We start from the raw sequence: 5390 nt of genomic DNA on the forward strand, positions 1-5390 counted from the left end.
CCCTTAGTACTGCCTGGGGCAACTTGCATTCCAGACAGACTTTGAGAAATCATATTGACTTGCTGAGTCAATATTTTGTTCTGAGCCAATATAGCATTCAGAGTATCAATCTCAAGAACTCCTTTCTTCTGATTCGTCCCATGGTTCACAGGATTCCTTTTAGAAGTATACATGAATTGGTTATTTGCAACCATTTTAATGAGTTCTTGAGCTTCTGCAGGCATCTTCTTCAGATGAAGAGATCCTCCAGCAGAGCTGTCCAATGACATCTTGGACAGTTCAGACAAACCATCATAGAAGATACCTATGATGCTCCATTCAGAAAGCATGTTAGATGGACACTTTCTGATCAATTGTTTGTATCTTTCCCAAGCTTCATAGAGGGATTCACCTTCCTTCTGTCTGAAGGTTTGGACTTCCATTCTAAGCTTACTCAATTTTTGAGGTGGAAAGAACTTTGCCAAGAAGGCATAGACTAGCTTTTCCCAAGAGTTCAGGCTTTCTTTAGGATTATGAGAGTTGTGAAAAAGTATTGTTCACAATTTCGCGCACCATGAGTCCAACCATGTCCTAGCTCTGTCTCTTATAGCAATAGGGAATAGCATAAGTCTGTAGACCTTAGGGTCAACCCCATTAGTCTTGACAGTGTCACAGATTTGCAAGAACTCAGCTAAAAACTAATGAGGATCTTCCAATGGAAGTCCATGAAACTTGCAATTCTATTGCATTAGAGAAACTAATTGAGGCTTAAGCTCAAAGTTGTTTGCTCCAATGGCAGGGATAGAGATGCTTCTCCCATAGAAGTTGGGAGTAGGTGCAGTAAAGTCACCCAGCACCTTCCTTGCATTGTTGGCATTGTTGTTGTTTTTGACTGCCATGTCTTCTTCTTTGAAGATTTCTGTTAGGTCCTCTACAGATAGTTGTGCTTTAACTTCTCTTAGCTTTCGCTTCAAGGTCCTTTCAGGTTCAGGGTCAGCCTCAACAAGAATGCTTTTGTCTTTGCTCCTGCTCATATGAAAGAGAAGAGAACAAGAAAATATGGAATCCTCTATGTCACAGTATAGAGATTCCTTGAGGTGTCAGAGGAATAGAAGGAGGAGGTAGAAGAATTAGGATGTGTTAGTCCATAAATAGAACGATGTGAGAAGAGGGGAAGAATAAATTAAAAGATTTTGAAGAAATTTTGAAAAATTTGATGAATAATTTTCGAAAATTAAAGTTGGAAAAGAAATAAAGTGATTTTTGAAAAAGATTTTTGAAAGTAGAAATCAAAAAGATATGATTGAAAACTAATTTGAAAAAAATGTGATTAAAAAGATATGATTGAAAAGTTATGGTTTTAAAAATATTTGATTGAAAAGATATGATTGAAAAATAATTTAAAAAGATTTGATTTTTAAAATTGATGACTTGGCTAACAAGAAAAGATATGATTCAAACATTAAACCTTTCTCAACAGAAAAGGCAACATACATGAAATGTTGAATCAAATCATTAATTGTTAGCAAGTATTTTTGATAATGGAAAGAAATTAATTTTGAAAAGATATGATTGAAAAGATATGATTTGAAAAAGAATTGATTTTGAAAAATTATGAAAACTTGAAAAACAAAATCTTCCCTCTTGTGCCATCCTAGCGTTAAACGCCCAGAATGGTATACATTCTGGCGTTTAACGCCCAAAATGCTACCCTTTTGGGCGTTAAACGCCCAGCCAGGTATCCTGGCTGGCGTTTAAACGCTGGTTTTCCTTCCTCACGGGGCGTTTTGAACGCCCAACTTTTTCTGTGTAATTCCTCTGCTATATATTCTGAATCTTCAATTCTCTGTATTATTGACTTGAAAAAACACAAATTAAAAATTTTTTGGATTTTTAATGATGAGGAAAAATCAAAATGCAACTAAAATCAAAGAAACAATGCATGCACGTCACCAAACTTAGAAGTTTGTATACTACTGACACTAACAAATTGAGAATGCATATGAGAAACAACAAAACACACAAAACAAGAGAATTTAAAGATCAGAGCAAGTAAATCATCAAGAACAACTTGAAGATCAATGAAGACACATGATAAATGCAAGAAGAACAGAAACATGCAATTGACACCAAACTTAAAATGAGACACTAGACTCAAACAAGAAATATTTTTGGAAAAATACCTAATCTAAGCAACAAGATGAACCGTCAGTTGTCGAAACTCAAACGATCCCCGGCAACGGTGCCAAAAACTTGGTGCACAAAATTGTGATCATCAATGGCGCCATCAACATGGTACGCTCAATTGCAATCTCAACTCTTTATCACAACTTCGCACAACTAACCAGCAAGTGCACTGGGTCGTCCAAGTAATAAACTTTATGCGAGTAAGGGTCGATCCCACGGAGATTGTTGGTATGAAGCAAGCTATGGTCATCTTGTAAATCTCAGTCAGGCAGATTCAAATGGTTATAGATGATTTATGAATAAAGCATAAAATAAAGATAGAGATACTTATGTAATTCATTGGTGAGAATTTCAGATAAGCGTATGGAGATGCTTTGTCCCTTTCGTCTCTCTGCTTTTCTACTGTCTTCATCCAATCCTTCTTACTACTTTCCATGGCAAGCTGTATGTTGGGCATCACCGTTGTCAGTGGCTACAATCCCGTCCTCTTAGTGAAAATGTTCAACGCGCTCTATCACAGCACGGCTAATCATCTGTCGGTTCTCAATCAGGTTGGAATAGAATCCAGTGATTCTTTTGCGTCTGTCACTAATGCCCAGCCTTCAGGAGTTTGAAGCTCGTCACAGTCATTCAATCCTTAAATCCTACTCAGAATACCACAGACAAGGTTTAAACCTTCCGGATTCTCTTGAATGCCACCATCAATTCTAGCTTATACCACGAAGATTCTGATTAAGGAATCCAATAGATATTCACTCAATCTAAAGTAGAACGAAGGTGGTTGTCAGGCACACGTTCATAGGTGAGAATGATGATGAGTGTCACGGATCATGTTGTCAGGCACGCGTTCATAAGTGAGAATGATGATGAGCGTCACATAATCATCACATTCATCATGTTCTTGGGTGCAAATGAATATCTTAGAACAAGAATAAGCTGAATGGAACAAAAGAACAGTAGTAATTGCATTAATACTCGAGGTACAGCAGAGCTCCACACCTTAATCTATGTTGTGTAGAAACTCCACCGTTGAAAATACATAAGGTCAGGCGACGCGGACGCATGGGTCACGCGATCGCGTCATTTAATTTGTGCTAGCGGCGCGAGTGCAGCCTCACATTCGCACAACTCTCTGTTTGAATTGCAATTTGCCAAAAATCTGGGTGACGCGGTCGCGTGGGTGACACGATCACGTGAGTGGGCTTCAGAAAGGAATGACGTGGACGCATTGGTGACACGGTCGCGTGATAGGGATTGTGCGTTCAGCACCAATCCAGCACCACTCTCGCACAATAATTCGTTGTGCACCCTTTTTTACGTCAAAAATCAGGGCACGCGGCTGCGTGGAGCACGCGGTCGCATGGGAGGCCATTATTCCCATGTGACGCGGACGCGTCAGCAACGCGGTCGCGTGGGACGATTTGTGCCACTGGCACGCCTCCAGCCACGCTTTAGCGTAACTCTCTGTTCGTTTTTAATTTCTCCCCAACGCACTAGTGACGTAGACGCGTCAGCGACGCTGCCGCGTCGTGTGCGATTTATTATTATTATTATTTTAAATGCAGTATGCAGAATGCAATGCTTAATATGAATGCTATGCAAGTATGCTTGATTCCAGGTTCAATCAAAACTCGAGAACAAACAAAATAAACTAAAATGAAAACTGAAAAAGGAACGATTATACCATGGTGGGTTGTCTCCCACCTAGCACTTTTAGTTAAAGTCCTTAAGTTGGACATTTGGTGAGCTCCCTATTATGGTGGCTTGTGCTTGAATTTATCCAGGAATCTCCACCAATGTTTAGAGTTCCAGTAGCCTCCGGGGTCCCAAACTAGGTGCAGAAAGCCTTCAAGTAAGTTAAAGCAAGTGACAAGGCCCCGAGAGTGTTGATTTCTAGATTGAATTCCGGGGTCCCAAATCTTGCTTTTGCACCCGTCTTCTTGTTGAGCAATATTGTTCCAGCCGGGTGGCAAACAGTCTGAATTCTCACTGAAGCAGCCAGACAACTTCCTAGACCCATTCAGTTGAGCTCTACACCAACCTTTGCGTTTAAATGTTGAGCACACAACCATGTTAAACCTTGAAGGATAAATCTTATCACTAACCATCTTCTTCTTACTCTTAATGCCATAGAGAGCTCTAAGTTGACCATCCATCTCCAGTAGCCCATGTTTAAGTGGAATTAGAAAGCTAAGTGATATGAATTTTACCTACTTGAATGTTGTGAAGGATGATGGCAACTTAGGGGGAGGTGTTTCTAATGAACGTGCAAGCTCCACTCCCTTGTGCTCTTCTTTGACAACTACCACCTCTTTGCAAGCTTCTTCAATATCAACATCTTCCTCTTGGTAGCTTTCTTCTGATTCAATTTCCTCTTCATTGTTCACTAAGGGCATGGGAGGTTGTGCTTTTTCTTCTTGAATCTCTATCTCTTGATCAACCTCTTCCAAGTCTTCAACCATAACATGCGGATGAGCAGATAATTTATACGCTTTTTGGCATTGTTTTTAGTATGTTTTTAGTATGTTTTAGTTAGTTTTTAGAATATTTTTATTAGTTTTTAGTTAAAATTCACTTTTCTGGACTTTACTATGAGTTTGTGTGTTTTTCTGTGATTTCAGGTATTTTCTGGCTGAAATTGAGGGACCTGAGCAAAAATCTGATTCAGAGGCTGAAAAGGACTGCAGATGCTGTTGGATTCTGACCTCTCTGCACTCGAAGTTGATTTTCTGGAGCTAAAGAAGCCCAATTGGCGCGCTCTCAACGGCGTTGGAAGGTAGACATCCTGGGCTTTCCAGCAATGTATAATAGTTCATACTTTGCCTGAGATTTGATGGCCCAAACTGGCGTTCCAAATCAGCTCAAGAATGCCCGGTGTTAAACGCCGGAACTGGCACAAGAATGGGAGTTAAACGCCCAAACTGGCACAAAAGCTGGCATTTAACTCCAAGAAAAGTCTCTACACGAAAATGCTTCAATGCTCAGCCCAAGCACACACCAAGTGGGCCCGGAAGTGGATTTTTATGTCATTTACTCATCTCTGTAAACCCTAGGCTACTAGTTCTCTATAAGTACGACCTTTTACTATTGTATTAATATCAATCTGGGTAGTTATCTTTGTTCTGATGCTATCTTAGATCATTAGGAGGCTGGCCATTCGGCCATGCCTAGACCTTGTTCTTATGTATTTTCAACGGTGGAGTTTCTACACACCATAGATTAAG

At 39.9% G+C, this 5390-nt stretch overlaps 1 non-coding gene across 1 annotated transcript; it reads left to right on the forward strand.

Moving 5' to 3' along the window:
* Window positions 1-327: 327 nt before the first annotated feature.
* Window positions 328-431, forward strand: LOC127742900 (small nucleolar RNA R71). The gene has a single exon (XR_008004255.1). It is a non-coding gene; the product is annotated as a small nucleolar RNA R71 (small nucleolar RNA).
* The last annotated feature ends 4959 nt before the right edge of the window (window positions 432-5390 follow it).

Source organism: Arachis duranensis, chromosome 1 (genome assembly GCF_000817695.3).
Source record: "Arachis duranensis cultivar V14167 chromosome 1, aradu.V14167.gnm2.J7QH, whole genome shotgun sequence".
NCBI classification, from domain to species: Eukaryota; Viridiplantae; Streptophyta; class Magnoliopsida; order Fabales; family Fabaceae; genus Arachis; species Arachis duranensis.